Below are 19,012 nucleotides of genomic sequence, written 5' to 3'. Positions count from 1 at the left end.
TCTCCAGCACCTGTTGTTCCCTGACTTTTTAATGATCACCATTCTAACTGGTGTGAGATGGTATCTCATTGTGGTTTTGATTTGCATTTCTCTGATGGCCAGTGATGATGAGCATTTTTTCATGTGTCTTTTGGCTGCATAAATGCCCTCTTTTGAGAAGTATCTGCTCATATCCTTTGCCCACTTTTTGATGGGGTTGTTTGTTTTTTTCTTGTAAATTTGTTTGAGTTCATTGCAGATTCTGGATATTAGCCCTTTGTCAGATGAGTAGGTTGCGAAAATTTTCTCCCATTCTGTAGGTTGCCTGTTCACCCTGATGGTAGTTTCTTTTCCTGTGCAGAAGCTCTTTAGTTCAATGAGATCCCAATTGTCAATTTTGGCTTTTGTTGCCATTGCTTTTGGTGTTTTAGACATGAAGTCCTTGCCCATGCCTATGTCCTGAATGGTATTACCTAGGTTTTCTTCTAGGGTTTTTATGGTTTTAGGTCTAACATTTAAGTCTTTAATCCATCTTTTATTAATTTTTGTATAAGGTGTAAGGAAAGGATCCAGTTTCAGCTTTCTACATATGGCTAGCCAGTTTTCCCAGCACCATTTATTAAATAGGGAATCCTTTCCCCATTGCTTGTTTTTGTCAGTTTTGTCAAAGATCAGATGGTTGTAGATATGTGGCATTATTTCTGAGGGCCCGGTTCTGTTCCATTGGTCTATATCTCTGTTTTGGTAACAGTACCATGCTGTTTTGGTTATTGTGGCCTTGTAGTATAGTTTGAAGTGAGGTAGCGTGATGCTTCCAACTTTGTTCTTTAGGCTTAGGATTGACTTGGCAATGTGGGCTCTTTTTTGGTTCCATATGAACTTTAAAGTAGTTTTTTCCAATTCTGTGAAGAAAGTCATTGGTAGCTTGATGGGGATGGCATTGAATCTATGAACTACCTTGGGCAGTATGGCCATTTTCACGATATTGATTCTTCCTGCTCATGAGCATGGAATGTTCTTCCGTTTGTTTGTATCCTCTTTTATTTCATTGGGCAGTGGTTTGTAGTTCTCCTTGAAGAGGTCCTTCACGTCCCTTGTAAGCTGGATTCCTACGTATTTTATTCTCTTTGAAGCAATTGTGAATGGGAATTCACTCATGATTTGGCTGTTTGTCTGTTATTGGTATATAAGAATGCTTGTGATTTCTGCACATTGATTTTGTATCCTGAGATTTTCCTGAAGTTGCCTATAAGCTTAAGGAGATTTTGGGCTGAGACGATGGGGTTTTCTTGATATATAATCATGTCATCTGCAAACAGGGACAGTTTGACTTCCTCTTTTCCTAATTGAATACCCTTTATTTCCTTCTCCTGCCTGATTGCCCTGGCCAGAACTTCCAACACTATGTTGAATAGGAGTGGTGAGAGAGGGCATCCCTGTCTTGTGCCAGTTTTCAAAGGGAATGCTTCCAGTTTTTGCCCATTCAGTATGATATTGGCTGTGGGTTTGTCATAAATAGCTCCTACGATTTTGACATACGTCCCATCAATACCTAATTTATTGAGAGTTTTTAGCATGAAGGGCTGTTGAATTTTGTCAAAGGCCTTTTCTGCATCTATTGAGATAATCATATGGTTTTTGTCATTGGTTCTGTTTATATGCTGGATTATGTTTATTGATTTGCATATGTTGAACCAGCCTTGCATCCCAGGGATGAAGCCCACTTGATCATGGTGGAGAAGCTTTTTGATGTGTTGCTGGATTTGGTTTGCCAGTATTTTATTGAGGATTTTTGCATCGATGTTCATCAGGGATATTGGTCTAAAATTCTCTTTTTTGGTTGTGTCTCTGCCCAGCTTTGGTATCAGGATGATGCTGGCCTCACAAAATGAGTTAGGGAGGATTCCCTCTTTTTCTATTGATTGGAATAGTTTCAGAAAGAATGGTACCAGTTCCTCCTTGTACCTCTGGTAGAATTGGGCTTTGAATCCATCTGGTCCTGGACTTTTGTTGGTTGGTAAACTATTAATTATTGCCTCAATTTCAGAGCCTGTTACTGGTCTATTCAGAGATTCAACTTCTTCCTGGTTTAGTCTTGGGAGGGTGTATGTGTAGAGGAATTTATCCATTTCTTCTAGATTTTCTAGTTTATTTGCGTAGAGGTGTTGATAATATTCTCTGATTGTAGTTTGTATTTCTGTGGGATTGGTGGTGATATCCCCTTTATCATTTTTTAATGCATCTATTTGATTCTTCTCTCTTTTCTTCTTTATTAATCTTGCTAGTGGTCTATCAATTTTGTTGATCTTTTTAAAGAAGCAGCTCCTGGATTCATTGATTTTTTGAAGGGTTTTTTGTGTCCCTATTTCCTTCAGTTCTGCTCTGATCTTAGTTATTTCTTGCCTTATGCTAGCTTTTGAATGTGTTTGCTCTTGCTTCTCTAGTTCTTTTAATTGTGGTGTTACGGTGTCAATTTTAGATCTTTCCTGCTTTCTCTTGTGGGCATTTAGTGCTATAAATTTCCCTCTACACACTGCTTTAAATGTGTCTCAGAGATTCTGGTGTGTTGTGTCTGTGTTCTCATTGGTTTCAAAGAACATCTTTATTTCTGCCTTCATTTCGTTATGTATCCAGTAGTCATTTAGGAGCAGGTTGTTCAGTTTCCACGTAGTTGAGCGGTTTTGAGTGAGTTTCTTAATCCTGAGTTCTAGTTTGATTGCACTGTGGTCTGAGAGACAGTTTGTTATAATTTCTGTTCTTTCACATTTGCTGAGGAGCACTTTACTTCCAACTATGTGGTCAATTTTGGAATAGGTGTGGTGTGGTGCTGAAAAGAATGTATATTCTGTTGATTTGGGGTGGAGAGTTCTGTAGATGTCTATTAGGTCCGCTTGGTGCAGAGTTGAGTTCACTTCCTGGATATCCTTGTTAACTTTCTGTCTCGTTGATCTGTCTAATGTTGACAGTGGGGTGTTAAAGTCTCTCATTATTATTGTGTGGGAGTCTACTCTCTTTGTAGGTCTCTAAGGACTTGCTTTCTGAATCTGGGTGCTCCTGTATTGGGTGCATATATATTTAGGATAGTTAGCTCTTCTTGTTGCATTGTTCCCTTTACCATTATGTAATGGCCTTCTTTGTCTCTTTTGATCTTTGTTGGTTTAAAGTCTGTTTTATCAGAGACTAGGATTGCAACCCCTGCCTTTTTTTGTTTTCCATTTGCTTGGTAGATCTTCCTCCATCCCTTTATTTTGAGCCTATGTGTGTCTCTGCACTTGAGATGGGTTTCCTGAATACAGCACACTGATGGGTCTTGACTCTTTATCCAATTTGCCAGTCTGTGTATTTTAATTGGAACATTTAGCCCATTTACATTTAAGGTTAATATTGTTGTGTGTGAATTTGATCCTGTCATTATGATGTTAGCTGGTTATTTTGCTTGTTAGTTGATGCAGTTTCTTCCTAGCCTCGATGGTCTTTACAATTTGGCATGTTTTTGCAGTGGCTGGTACCAGTTGTTCCTTTCCATGTTTAGTGCTTCCTTCAGGAGCTCTTTTAGGGCATGCCTGGTGGTGACAAAATCTCTCAGCATTTGCTTGTCTGTAAAGGATTTTATTTCTCCTTCACTTATGAAGCTTAGTTTGGCTGGATATGAAATTCTGGGTTGAAAATTCTTTTCTTGAAGAATGTTGAAATATTGGCCCCTACTCTCTTCTGGCTTGTAGAGTTTCTGCTGAGAGATCAGCTGTTAGTCTGATGGGCTTCCCTTTGTGGGTAATCCACCCTTTCTCTCTGGCTGCCCTTAACATTTTTTCCTTCATTTCAACTTTGGTGAATCTGACAATTATGTGTCTTGGAGTTGCTCTTCTCAAGGAGTATCTTTGTGGCGTTCTCTGTATTTCCTGAATTTGAAGTTTGGCCTGCCTTGCTAGGTTGGGGAAGTTCTCTTGGATAATATCCTGCAGAGTGCCTTCCAACTTGGTTCCATTCTCCCTGTCACTTTCAGGTACACCAATCAGACATAGAGTTGGTCTTTTCACATAGTCCCATATTTCTTGGAGGCTTTGTTCGTTTCTTTTTATTCTTTATTCTCTAAGCTTCTCTTCTCACTTCATTTCATTCATTTGATCTTCCATCACTGATACCCTTTCTTTCAGTTGATCGAATTGGCTACTGAGGCTTGTGCGTTTGTCATGTAGTTCCGTGCCATGGTTTTCCACTCCATCTGGTCCTTTAAGGACTTCTCTGCATTGGTTAGTCTAGTTAGCCATTCGTCTAATTTTTTTTCAAGGTTTTTAACTTCTTTGCCATGGGTTCGAGCTTCCTCCTTTAGCTCAGAGTAGTTTGATCGTCTGAAGCCTTCTTCTCAAAACTCGTCAAAATCATTCTCTGTCCAGCTTTGTTTCACTGCTGGTGAGGAGTTGTGTTCCTTTGGAGGAGGAGAGGCACTCTGATTTTTAGAGTTTCCAGTTTTTCTGCTCTGTTTTTTCCTCATCTTTGTGGTTTTATCTGCCTTTGGTCTTTGATGATGGTGACGTACAGATGGGGTTTTGGTGTGGATGTCCTTTCTGTTTGTTAGTTTTCCTTCTAACAGTGAGGACCCTCAGCTGCAGGTCTGTTGGAGTTTGCTGGAGGTCCACTCCAGACCCTGTTTGCTGGGGTATCAGCAGCGGAGGCTGCAGAACAGTGGATATTGGTGAACAGCAAATGTTGCTGCTTGATCATTCCTCTGGAAGTTTTGTCTCAGAGGAGTACCCGGCCGTGTGAGGTGTCAGTCTGCCCCTACTGGGGGGTGACTCCTATTTAGGGTACTTGGGGATCAGGGACCCACTTGAGGAGGCAGTCTGTCTGTTCTCCAGCTGTGTGCTGGGAGAACCACTACTCTCTTCAAAGCTGTCAGACAGGGACATTTAAGTCTGCAGAGGATTCTGCTGCCTTTTGTTTGTCTATGCCCTGCCCCCAGAGTGGAGTTTACAAAGGCAGGCAGGCAGACCTCCTTGAGCTGCGGTGGGCTCCACCCGGTTCGAACTTCCAGGACACTTTATTTACCTACTCAAGCCTCAGCAATGGCTAGCGCCCCTCCTCCAGCCTTTCTGCCACTTTGCAGTTTGATCTCTAGACTGCTGTGCTAGCAATGAGCGAGGCTCCGTGGGCGTAGGACCCTCCAAGCCAGGCACAGGATATAATCTCCTAGTGTGCCGTTTGCTAAGACCATTGGAAAAGCGCAGTATTAGGGTGGGAGTGACCTGATTTTCCAGTTGCCGTCTGTCACTCCTTTCTTTGACTAGGAAAGGGAATTTCCTGACCCCTTGCACTTCCCAGGTGAGGTGATGCCTCACCCTGCTTCGGCTCATGCTGGTTGCACTGCACCCACTGTTAAAAATATAAAATGCATTTTTAACAAATGCATATTAATTCAGTAAGTGAGGTGTGAGACCAGAAATTCTAAACTTCAAGAAACTCTCAGGTGATTTTATGCTGCTGGTTTGGGAGGCATAGTTTGAAAACCATGGCTGGTTGGTAAAAGGATATGAGATAGCCAAAAGCAACAGAAGAGAGAGAAATTAAACCATCCAAATAGGTTTAGATGAATTTCATAATTATAATTTTAGACACATATACTTGATAAAAATTTAAATTTTGAATTAGAACCGAAGCAGTCCTTCATGATTCCACATATACCAAAGGAAATCTTAAAAAGAGTTACCTAAAGAATGAATAGCATGATTTAAATCTGGGTTTGCACAGAGGACTATGTTATTTATATAAATACAATAGATTATGAAATACCCTATGCTAAACTACATGATAAACTCTACTATGGTTGCAAATATATTTTCATGTTAAAAATATAGCTTTCATTTACATATATTTTTACATATTAATCAATAATATGTATACTATATAGCTCAATTTCTGCTGAAATAATTCCACACCACAGTATACAAATACAGAAAAAAAATTTCTAGGTCACAGCTGGCTATCCTGTTATTTTAAATCAAAGTTCATGAAAGTATTCTTGTACACAATAAAATGTAAATAGCCTACTACCTATGACTGAGAATTAGTAAGCAGAAGGGGTGCCAAGGTCTGGGTCTATGTATGTCAGAGAGGCACCCGTGTGACTATTTTTCCTACATTTTACATCTCCCGGGTTGCTTGCTAGTCAAATGAACCCAGTAAGTAGATGAGCACATGATCAGATACAATGAACTTTTCAGTCATTGTCAAAACGGTCAAAGAACTACAATAAAAAACAAAAAAAACCTATGTTGTAAGTGAAATCTTAAGTCCATGTTATTTTTTTCTGATTTCAAACTACCTGAAAATTCAACTAGTGTTGAAATGCAATTGTTACGGTCTACATTCAGTGTACTACCTTTATAAGAAAGAAATCACAAGCAAATGAATCAATGTAAGGAATTTGTTTTTAGGAATATGTAGAATATGATCTATTAGGGATGGGGATAATTCAACCAATTCAATTAATATTTTGTCTGGATTATTAAACTGATTTGATGCTATATAAATAAACATATTTACATTTCAAGTACGTATTTTGATGTGAGAAATGAATGTATGAAAAAGTGGAGACATGCTTAAAGAAGCATTAATGTTCAGAAAACTTATAGGAAATAATGAACAATTATTTCCTCTGGAGAATGAACCTGGGTGGTGGAGGGCTAGTAGGAAGAATTTATGTTTTTGTGGGTGTTGTTTGCATCTTACTATTAGTGTACATTAATTTATTTGAAATTTTAATGAACTCTAGTACCTTGTCTATCAATTAATTTAATCAGTATTTTTAAGAGCTAACATTATGAAGAAGAAACTGTGCAGGAGGAAGAAGTGATGGTGAATGACGCTGACTTGAGCCCCGTCTCATGCAGTTTACAGCATATCTGGGCAAGCAGACATTAGACACATGTATATAAGTTCAATAGCTAGCACAAATGGGAAATATAAGTGTGGCCAGTGGGAGTTATTCTCAAGAGTAAGGTGACATATCTTAGTTTTCAAAAATGGAATTGTGTCTTATGTCATTTTCTTGTGTACATTGCTCTAAATTCTTTTCTAAAATTATTTTTTGATATTTTGCTGTGTTTACAGGAAAGCTCACTTACCTATAATGAGCATATTTATTGAACCTCATTTCTGTTTTCTCAAACTGGTTTATCCTAAAAATTGAATTTCCTTGAATAACCTTGAATCTGAATTACCATATATGAGCAATAATAAGTCACTTTCTAAGACACAACCCCTTAAGTGTTTCAGTCATTTTTACAGTCAGTTCAAGCCTCAGCACCAAAAATTTAATTGTATACTCAGCAAGCAGCCATTGTTACAATGTGCTTAAGAATGCTTACTGTGATGGTTTGTTTTAGGTGTGAACTTGACAGAATTAAGGAACACCTAAAAGCTTGGGAAAGTATTGTTTTGGGTGTGTCTTTAAGGTTGTTTCCAAAGATTAGCATGTGAGTCTAAGAGGACTAGGTGAGGAAGATTTGTCCTCAGTGTGGCTTCTTACTCTTACTTCTTACTTCTTTATTTAGTCACTTATCTTCTCAGCTGTAGAACTGGTAATATGTGCTCATAAAATGTACTGTAAAGGATTATTTGAAGTTCCAGTGGGATCATATTATATAAAGCACTTTCTGGTATCTGACTTCAAATGACAGAAATTGTTACTATTGTACTAGCTTACAAATTCAATGGGTGGGCACCATCCAATCTTCAGGGAGTTCAGAGAAAACAAAAACAGGAAAAGGCTAATGTGTCCATCCCTCTGCTCCAACTGTGTAACATTCTTCCTCTCCTGTTCTTGGATGAAAACTCCAATTTCATGGCCTCTGGACTCCAGGACTTAAAGCAGCAGCCTCCTGAGTTCTCAGGCCTTTGGTCTCAGACTGAGATTTACATCATTCACTTCCCTGATTCTTAGACCTGGGAGCTTGGACTGAGCCATGCTACCAGCATCCCAGGGCCTTCAGCTTGCAGATGGCCATCTCAAGATTTCTCAGTCTCCATAATGACATGAGCCAGTTCCCCTAATAAATTCCCTGTCACCTATCTGTCTGTCTGTCTATCTGTCTATCTATCTACCCATCTATCCATCTATCTATCTATCTTTCTGTCTATCTCCTATTGACTCTCTCTGGAGAATCCTAATACACTCTCTAATAATATCATATACTAGATTAACCATATGTTCTGTTCTGAAACACATTAAAATAAAGTACAAACATGGAGAAAGGGAATGGCCTAGGATAAGACATTCTTCAACATTAATACCAACTCTGTCTCTTATTTACTCAGTTACTTATTTTCTCCACTGTAAAATTGGTAAATACGTGCTGATAATAAGTGCTGCAAAGGATTATTTGAAGATCCGGTGGGATAACATTATATGAAGCACCTTCTGGTAGCTGACTTCAAATGACAGAAACCACTACTATTGTGCTAGATTACATATGGCAATGGCTACCTGAAATCTTTTTTTCAATTCTCTTGTGCATTTGACACTCCTCATGTTTTTGATAGGTTTTATTAAATAACAAAAAGATAGGTGAACAAAATTACTTTCAAAAAATTACTACTACTCTTAGTCCCTACAGCCAATGGTACTGTAATTCATCATAGCCTAAAGTACAGACTCAGAAGAAGCCAGAGTAAACCCATGGTATTCCACCACCACAGTTCCAGTCATCCTTCATCTTGCTAGAATGTCAGCTTGTGTTAGTCTGTTTGCATAACCATAAAGAAATACCTGAGGCTGAGTAACTTATAAAGACAAGAGGATTATTTGGCTCATGGTTCTGCAGGGTGTACAAGAAGCATGGCACCAGCATCTGCTTCTGGTAAGGGCCTCAGGAAGCTATAAGTCATGGCAGAAGGGAGAGGGGGAGCAGGTGTGTCACATGGTGAGGCAGTGAGCAAGACAGGATGGGTGTTATGCTCTTTTAAACAACCAGCCCTCCTGTAAACTCAATAGTGAGAACTTACTCATTACCTCAAGGAAGGGACCAGGCTATTCATGAAGGATCCACTTCCCACTACACCCCACCTCCAACATTGCGAATAAAATTTCGACATGAGATTTGGAGAAGACAAATATTTAAGGTGTATCACAGCTTGATTAAGAAATAGCACAAGACTGGAAGATCTGAGTTTTAGTTTTTATTTGTCCATAGCTTGCATAATCATGGGTAAGAACTTGACTGCCATAACTTCTGGCTTATCCATGTGTAAAATGTAATGGACTTATATAGGCATTAATAACTACATGTTTTGGGGACTAAATTATGTTTTTCTTCTCCATATATACTCAATTCATTTCCTTTTGGTTCTGAATGTGTACATTATCTTATTGTTCTGAGAAAAACCTGCTAATTAGAAAGGATATTTTTTAGTATTGTTATTTTTTAGAGAAGGGTACATTATGTAAACAAGTTTGATGATACATATTTACTTTATAGGCCTCACATCATACTTACAACAGGTAGGGTTACATAAAAGTAGTATTATATATTATAATATCTTGTGCTGATGGCTCCCTAGTGACTACACTGATCTTATCTAGTGTAAGTTCGTGTAACTCTACAGTACTTATAGCAGAATGAATCAGTGTTTCCATGTGGCTACAGAATGTTTTTCAGGCTCATTTATAATATTTAGTAACAATAAAATGAATGCATTATTCATACAGATAGGCCTTTAAATGGACTTGGAGAATAATTTCTAAGAGTGGGGAATGAGGTGGGGAAAATTAGCTGCCCACCAAAAATTTATGACCTCCTTCAGTAGTTGGGAGTTTATTTTTAAGACATGACTGCCCAGTAATGGACTACACTTGCCCATCATTCTTGCATCTCAGTGGGGTCTCATGACTAATTCGTATCTGTAAAACATGGGACAAATTTATATGGGTCACTTTTCTGCCAAGGTGGTTTGAAGTGGGAAAACTTTTATATTTTTTTTCTCTCTTTACCCACTGACTCTCCACCCAGGGCAACTTGCTGTCTCTCTCCACCAGCTGAATAATCATCCAGGAAGATATGTGTTGGCAATGGCACAACCCTCATCATCCTGGTTCCCTAAATGATTATGAAGTAGAACCCTATACTTCAACAGCCAAGAGCATCTGTATAGGACTATACATCAGTGAAAAAACAAACATTCATTGTCTTAGGGTACTGAGTTTCAGTTTTTATTTGCCCGTAGCTTGTATAATCATGGACAAGAACTTGACTGCCCTAGCTTATTTGGGAGCTGGTTTGTTAAAACAGCAAGCATTACCCTACCTAACATAGAAGAGATACATCTGACTCCAGGAGCTAGGAAAGGAAGAGACTATTTCACAAATCAGAGAATGATCTAAGTGTTTAAAGAATATGGGAAACTTGAGCTTTGGCCTTAAAACAGTTAAATCAAGCTGGGTATGGTGGATCATGCCTGTAATTCCAACCATTTGGAAGGTTGATGTGGGAGGATTGCTTGAGCCCAGGAGTTCAAACCCAGCCTGGGCAACGTAGGGAGACCCTGTTTCTATGAAAAACGAAAAATTTAGCCTGATATTTTGGTGCATGCCTGTGGTCCCAGCTACTGGGTAGGTTGAATCACTTGAGTGCAGGAGTTTGAGGCTGCAGTTGGCCATGATTGTGCCACTGCCCTCCAGACTGGGTGGCACTGCGAGACCTTGTCTTAAAAAGTAAATAAATAATAAAACATTATATATCAATTCATACAAGCAAACCCAAAATGAACCAGTTGTCTTGGGTATAAATTTTTAAAAATGAGAGTTACTAAGGAATTTCCCTAAATATGTATTTCCTAAAGCTAAATATATTGATGTATATTAAGCATTAACTTTAAATACTGGTATTACCCTTAAAAATCATAGTGATAATTTGCTGTTAGCAAAATAATACTTTTTTTCTTTTTACTGAAGAGAGAGAGAGAGAAAGAGATAGAGTCTTGCTGTATTGCCCAGGCTGGTCTCAAATTGCTGGGTTCAAGCGATTGGCCCAAGTCAGCCTCCCAAAGTGCTAGGATTACAGGTGTGAGCCACCATGCTTGACCAGTAAAATAATGTTTACATGATCATATAATACATTTGTTCTTATAGCTATAAACCTAAAAAGTGCGCTGGCTGTTAGTAGTATCATTTTCTAAATATCTAGAATTATGCTAAGAAAAGTTTAAGATAAATAACTATTTCACTTTCACTAAAAGGGAGTTAACATTTATTACCTGGTTTCAGAGGAACTACTATCTTTCAATACAATAGCTCTTATAAATAATTATTTTTCTATCACCAAATTATATTTATGCTGTTAACCTATGTTTTATGGGAGAAATATTCATCCCCCAGCACAGAAAGAATGTGGGATACATTGATTCTTCAGAGGAAGACGGGTCTTATTAGTAGGTTCGTTAACCCCAAATGTTCAAAAAGCATGTGATACAGAGTAAGACAGCAAATATACAGTCACACAAGTTTTATGCGTGTGTGGCAGTTTGACCAAATTTTTTCTTGATCTCTTTGTTTTGTCCCTCCACCATTTTCCCATACCACTATTTGACAGGAATAAAAAAAAAAGATGTGTGTCAGTAAGTACATTTTGTTACTTTTTAAATATTGAGAAAGATCAGAAAAGAGACAGAATTTTTTTATCAGAATGCAGAAAAAGAGTCTATGAAGCCTCTGAGATTTTTATCTTCTTTGTAAGCTAACAAGCCAGCCTGTCACGGTTTCATAAATGCCTGCAGAAAACACAAGATGCTTGGGTTAGGAGCAAAGAAGCTTATTAGACATTAACAGTAGCCACATTACCAGCGTTTATCATTCTTCTTCCTCAATCCTAATTTCCACAGAGATATGAAGAGGATAAGACACCACTGGCACATACAATGGACTGCATTACAGGAGAGGAATCCTAAGCTTAGGGAACCTGAATCTTTTCTGATGAATGGCTAGCATGCCCACTTTTTGCTGTGGAGGGTAGCACTGTCTCTATCTCCCAAGGCTATAAGCAAGCTTCTCTTGGTTCTGGACAAAGACACCATTTCTGTCTTCCAAGGATATTTACCATACAGACATCCTTGAAATGAAAATAGTTCAAAATAAAAGAGGACAAACAGGGTCTCACTCACAAGATGTGCAGAAATGCAAAAAGACACATGGGAGCGAAAATTATTTCTCTTTGTCTTTCTTTTGGTGTATGTGTTTGTATGTGCATATTTTATTATATATTATCAATTGTGCATGTATATATTTATATGTAACTACATTTATATTTTAATATATTAGGTATATTTATAATTTATATTTAATATAATATATTAATATATGCTTATATCCTATTTTATATTATTGATTTATGTTCTATATTAAATATACACTTAAGGTAAATATTTGGTTGGTAAATAGCTAATTCATTCAACACAAAAGTAAGTACTCATTAATTCCTATTAAAAATAGTCTCACCGTGCCTTAGTTCTCTCACTTCTCATACTAAGACAATAAGAGTATTCACTAATTGAATTATTATGAAGTTTAAATGAGACAGTGCAGGTAAAGCACAACAAATTGTAGTTGGTTTACATGTCAGTCCAAAACATGTTAGTACATTATTCTATTATTATGCTAATGTTTACATTTTATTATGTAAACTACTTATTTTACTAGACAATTATTAATAGTTCATTTATAATTACTATCACACATGTCTACTTAGATAGATACATATAAATTGCCTTGTTACATATAAAATACTTTTTGCATTACAAATATATTATACCTACAATTCAATTCATCTTCTAAAGAACTTAACTAGAATGCTCTTCTTCAGAATGTAGAAAGGTCTGTTTATTTTATTACTATTAACTGAAGTAAACTAAAGTTGAAGTGTGGAATCAAGTTAAAACAAAAAAAAGATACTAGCATGGGATAATAATTCCCTCCTACTTTGTTGATAGAATACTTTTAATAAACTGAGATCCACCAAGGTATGGAAAAAGAAACAGATGCACGATATGGAAAAGAAATGAAAAGAAAGGACTTTTATTAAAAGCAGTATAATTTTTCCTTCAAAGAGTATTCATATAGAGCCTGTTCAAAGGGAGTAAAATCCATTTCCCTGCAAGAGAATACATCAGAGGATGGATCCTTTTTTATACATACTTGCATTTACCAAGAATTTCCATTCTCATAGGAGGACTAAGTCCTGCTGCCAAACATATGCTGCTATAAGTGGCATTTTGCCAGTTTCTCAGTGGCTTTGATCATCTTTCGTTTCTCAAGGAATGAAAACTTAGTGGGAAAGGGAAGCTCAGGTAATAGTGAAATGGCACTATTAGTACTGTGTGTATAGGGTTGGGGTTGTGGGTGGGAGTTATTTACACATGGAGACAGCAGGACAGTAAAGCCTATAGAATTTATTCTTTCTTTAAAAATTGACATGGGTTTTCCTGGGCAAGACAGCCAAATAGGAACAGCTCCTATCTGCAGCTCCCAGCAAGACCAATGCAGAAAGCGGGTGATTTCTTCATTTCCAACTGAGGTACCTGGTCCATCTCACTGGGACTGGTTAGACAGTGGGTGCAGCCCACAGAGGGCAAGCAGAAGCAGGGTGGGGCTTCACCTCACCTGAGAAGCACAAGGGGTCAGGGAACTCCCTCCCCTAGCCAAGGGAAGCCATGAGGGACCATGCCATGAGGGACGGTGCAATCCAGCCCAGATACTACGCTTTTCCCATGGCCTTTGCAACCCACAGACCAGGAGATTCCCTCAGGTACCTACACCACAAGGGCCCTGGGTTTCAAGCACAAAACTGGGCAGCCATTTGGGCAGACACCGAGCTAGCTGCAGGATTATTTTTTTCGAACCCCAGTGACACCTGGAACACTAGCAAGATAGAACTGTTCACTCCCCTGGAAAGGGGGCTAAAGCCAGGGAGCTAAGTGGTCTTGTTCAGTGGATCCCACCCCCATGGAGCCCAACAAGCTAAGATCCATTGGCTTGAAATTCTCTCTACCAGCACAGCTGTCTGAAGTTGACCTGGGATGCTTGAGCTTGGTGAGGGGAGAGATGTCCACCATTACTGAGACTTGAGTAGGCATTTTTCCCCTCACAGTGTAAACAAAGCTGCCGGAAAGTTCAGACTGGGTGGAGCTCACTGCAGCACCACAAAGCCACTGTAGCCAGACTGCCTCTCTAGATTCCTCCTCTCTGGGCAGGGAATCTTTGAAAGAAAGGCAGCAGCCCCAGTCAGGGGTTTATAGATAAAACTGCCATCTCCCTGGGACAGAGCACCTGGATGAAGGGGCAGCTGTGGGTGCAACTTCAGTAGACTTAAAACATTTCTGCCTGCCAGCTCTGAAGAGAGCAGCAGATCTCCCAGCACAGCACTTGAGCTCTGCTAAAGGACAGACTGCCTCCTCAAGTGGGTCCCTGACCCCCATACCTCCTGACTGGGAGACACCTCCCAGCAGGGGTCAACAGACACCTCATACAGGAGAGCTCCAGGTGGCATCTGGCAGCTGCCCCTCTAGGACAAAGTTTCCAGAGGAAGGAGCAGGCAGCAATCTTTGTTGTTCTGCAGCCTCTGCTGGTAATACCAAGGCAAACAGGGTCTGGAGTGGACCCCCAGCAAACTCCAGCAGACCTGAAGAAGAGAGGCCTGACAGAAGGAAAACTAAAAAACAAAAAAGCAATAGTATCAACATCAACAAAAAGGACGTCCACAGAGAAACCCCATCTGAAGGTCACCAACATCAAAGACCAAAGGTAGATAAATCCATGAAGATGAAGAAAAACCAGTGCAAAAATGCTGAAAATTCCAAAAAACAGAATGCCTCTTCTCCTCTCAAGGATCACAACTCCTCACCAGCAAGGGAACAAAACTAGACAGAGAATGAGTTTGATGGATTGACAGAAGTAGGCTTCAGCAGGTGGGTAATAATAAACTTCTCTGAGCTAAAGGAGCACGTTCTAACCCAATGCAAGGAAGCTAAGAACTTTGAAAAAAGGTTAGAGGAACTGCTAACTAGACCCAATGCAAGGAAGCTAAGAACCTTGAAAAAAGGTTAGAGGAATTGCTAACTATAATAACCATTTTAGAGAAGAACATAAATGACCCGATGGAGCTGAAATATGCAGCACAAGAACTTCGTGAAGCATACACAAGTATCAATAGCCAAACTCATGAAGTGGAAGAAAGGATATCAGAAATTGAAGATCAACTTAATGAAATAAAGCGTGAAGACAAGATTAGAGAAAAAAGAATGAAAAGGAACAAACAAAGCCTCCAAGAAATATCAAACTATGTGAAAAGACCAAACCTACATTTGATTGGTGTACCTGAAAGTCACGGGGAGAATGGAACGAAGTTGGAAAACACACTTCAGGATATTATGCAGGAGAACGTCCTCAAACTAGCAAGACAGGCCAACATTTAAATTCAAGAAATACAGAGAACACCATAAGGGTACTCCTCGAGAAGAGCAACCCTAAGACACACATAATCGTCAGATTCACCAAGGTTAAAATGAAGGAAAAAAATGCTAAGGGCAGCCAGAGAGAAAGGTGGGGTTACCCACAAAGGGAAGCCCATCAGACTAACAGCAGATCTCTCGGCGGAAATTCTACAAACCAGAAGAGGGTAGGGACGAATATTCAACATTCTTAAAGAAAAGAATTTTCAACCCAGAATTTCATATCCAGCTGAACTAAGCTTCATAATTGAAGGAAAAATATGATCCTTTACAAACAAGCAAATGCTGAGGGATTTGGTCAACACCAAGCCTGCCTTAGAAGAGCTCCCGAAGGAAGGACTAATATGGAAAGGAAAAACTGGTACCAGCCACTGCAAAAACAAAACAAAACAAAATGTAAAGACCATTGAAACATTGTGAAATGGTTCTCTTTTCGCCACACCTTCAGCAACACGTATTGTGTCTTGTCTTTTTGATGGTAGCCATTCTAACAGTTGTGAGATGATAATTTATTGAGATTTTGATGTGAATTTTTCTGATGATTAGTGATTAGCACATTTTCGTATACCTATTGGCCATTTTTATGCCTTCTTTGTGAAATGTCTACTCATGTCATTTTCCCATTTTTTAATCAGGTTATTGTTATTAATTATTATTATTTATTGCTATTAAGCTGTATGAGGTTTTTATATATTTTGGATATTAACCCCTTATGAGATATATAGCTCACAAATATTTTCTTCCAATCCATAGGCTGCTTTTTAATTTTGTTAACTGTTTTCATTGCTGTGCAGAAGCTCCTTAGTTTGATGTAGTCTCAATTGTTTATTTTGCTTTTGTTGCCAAGATTTAGTTGTGACCGTCAAAAACTAATTCCTAAGTACAATTTCCAGGAGCTTTTCCTGTATTTTCTTCCTGGGGTTTTGTGGTATTAGGTTTTACATTTAGATTTTTAATCCATTTTGAGTTGAATTTGTGTGTGGTGTAAAATAAATGTATTTATTTGTTCGTTTGCATGTGGATATCTAGCTTTCTTAACACCATCTATTGAAGAAACTATTCTTTCCTCATTGTGTCTTCTTGGTATGCTTGTCAAAAATTAGTTGATTGTATATATTTGGGCTTGTTTCTGGATTCTTTTTAATGACTTTTAGAGTACACATCACAGATTTACTAGTGCATTTTTCTATTACCTTTCAGAAGTATTATTTTTGTTGGAATGAAGTCCTGTGTCTCCCAATTGTTCTACTAACTCATCATTTAAATATATAAAACCTTTTGTAGAATGACACTTATTTGTACAATTGAACACACTGAAATATGCAGAAAAATACAGTTAACTGTTCACTCCCATATTTAATTCATGGCTTAGTCTAAATGGCTCAAGAAAATGATTACTGTTTCATGATACAGGAAAAAGAAAATCCTGTAACAGATATTACCTGTTGGGATTATAGTGTACATCCACATTATTTTAGTCCTTGTAATATGTCATCAGTAGAAAAAAAAACTGTTAGAGGGTACGAAAGGAATGCTGGAAGCAAAGAGTGAGTCTCCCCACCCCCACCCCACCAATTCCTATTCAAAATGCCCACATGAAGCAGCTGGAGATAATATTAAAAATGGCATATCCCAGCCAGGTGTGGTGGCTCACGCCTGTAATCCCAGCACTTTGGGAGGCTGAGGGTGGTGGATCACGAGGTCAAGAGATTGAGACCATCCTGGCCAACATGGTAAAACTCCACCTCTACTAAAAATACAAAAATTAGCTGGGCACAGTGGTGCGTGACTTTAGTCCCAGCTAATCGGGAGGCTGAGGCAGGAGAATCACTTGAACCCGGGAGGCGAAGTTTGCAGTGAGCCGAGATTGCACCACTGTACTCCAGCCTGGCAACAGAGCGAGACTCCATCTCAAAAAAAAAAAAAAAAAGGCATATTCCTATACATAATATAAATTGAAGCAGTGATAAGTTGTCTGTATAGTAATTTATTTTAACATTGTTACTTTGTTGTATAGAAGTAAGGAAATTCCTGACTCATATAATAAGCTGTTTTTTTTTTTCCTGGTCAAGAGAATTTATTCTGAGTTATGTACTTATTGAAACAGATTACCTGTTAGTGATCTTGACAAAAAAGAACATGCATATCCCAACTACCTTTCTCTAACCAGTGGAGGTTACCAATATTTACTAAAAGAAACTACAGCAAGTAGTTATCATAGCCTTGATGCATATGTGTTATTTGATGCCCAAAAGTGACATGAAATGGCAAGTTCTTTTAATAAATATCAGTAATTACCACTGATTAGAGGTAAGTAGGTTTGGGTCACATGTCCCTTTCATCAAGATCACTAACAGATGATGTTTCAATGCAGATATGCAAGTTTATTAAGAAGGGGCTCAGTTACTTAGGTGGCCCAGAGGACTTAAGGAAAATGGTTATAGTCTATAGGACTCATATAATCATATAAAAAGGAGATAATTTATATGACCCAGCAAGGTTTTGGTAATTTTTTCAAATTCATCCCATTTTGCAAAAATATGTTCAAAAAATAAAAATAATTCATTTGAGTTTGAAATTTTCCTTTTGCGAAAGTATAAAATCCAGACATATAAGAAAATGGCATTTACTGTATATCATCTACTAATATCTGAAAGAAATTATTCTGTATCAAGAGATTAATGATTTCCAGTCTTTTTAATACAACTTTAATTGTGTGAAAAGAAATCAACTAAGTTAACAAGGCTTAAGAAATGTTTAAGAGAAATTTGGAATCATAGATCTTTTTGTTAGTGAAGTTGAAAATAATGATTACTCACATAGCCGATAATAAAAAGTTATGCTTTTTTTAAACAGCAACAAAAGTATCAGAAAAGATCAAAGAGAATGCAATTTTTAAAAAGCAAATGTAATGCCTCTCCACTTCATAGTATTTAATTTTGTTTCATATCTATTAAGGGATTACCTCAGCTAACCTCAAACAACCTAGATATATTACACATATTAGGGTAGGTATAAACTATGAGAACACTCCATCGCAAAATCTCAGTGGCTTAAAAAATAGTTTTTAAGCTTTCCCACTTATAAAGTTTACTGTAGATGTTGGGCTTTCCAGGGTGCTGAACTCAATGTGATGGCTCAGCATTTCAGGCAGTTTCAAATTCTAGAGTTTCCAATAACAACATGTGACCTTCACTCTCATTCTTAGGGGTAAGAGCTGAATGGGAGAGTCATGAGGGGATTTTCTCTGCCTCCAGTGGGAAGTAATACTGACTGCTTCAGCTCACATTTTATTGGCCAGAATGTCACATATCACATGTTCCCTTCTCACTGCAAAAAGATGGGAAAGTATGGGGGCTCAGGGGACAGATTAAATGTATGGTAAGCATTACTGTCTTTGAACAGTCATATTATTAAACATTTTTTTAAAGCTAGCTATGATAAAGAGCTTTAAGTTTTTAATATTCTCTTTCCCAAATTTCCCAGATTTCACATGCAAAAAATTCTATAAGGTAGGATAAGATTTTGATTATATGGATTT

General features: G+C 38.1%; 1 protein-coding gene and 1 long non-coding RNA gene across 5 annotated transcripts in view; one reads left to right on the top strand and one right to left on the bottom strand.

The window, feature by feature from the left end:
* Positions 1–19,012, bottom strand: part of LOC131382634 (uncharacterized) — a 1,005,882-nt gene that overhangs the window by 54,713 nt on the left and 932,157 nt on the right. The window lies entirely within an intron of this gene.
* The window catches only part of MEI4 (meiotic double-stranded break formation protein 4), a 383,241-nt gene that overhangs the window by 319,595 nt on the left and 44,634 nt on the right, over positions 1–19,012 (top strand). The window contains exon 7 of one of the 4 annotated variants that reach the window (XR_009212195.1): positions 11,851–11,978. The exons of the other annotated variants lie outside the window; for them this stretch is intronic. The gene's annotated coding sequence lies outside the window, so the exon portion shown is untranslated. Of the gene's footprint in view, positions 1–11,850; positions 11,979–19,012 lie in introns of those variants that run through there. 4 annotated transcript variants of the gene reach the window in all.

The sequence above is a fragment of the Hylobates moloch genome, unplaced genomic scaffold, assembly GCF_009828535.3.
Source record: "Hylobates moloch isolate HMO894 unplaced genomic scaffold, HMol_V3 SCAFFOLD_2, whole genome shotgun sequence".
NCBI lineage: Eukaryota > Metazoa > Chordata > Mammalia > Primates > Hylobatidae > Hylobates > Hylobates moloch.
This window is presented reverse-complemented; position numbering and strand designations above follow the sequence as displayed.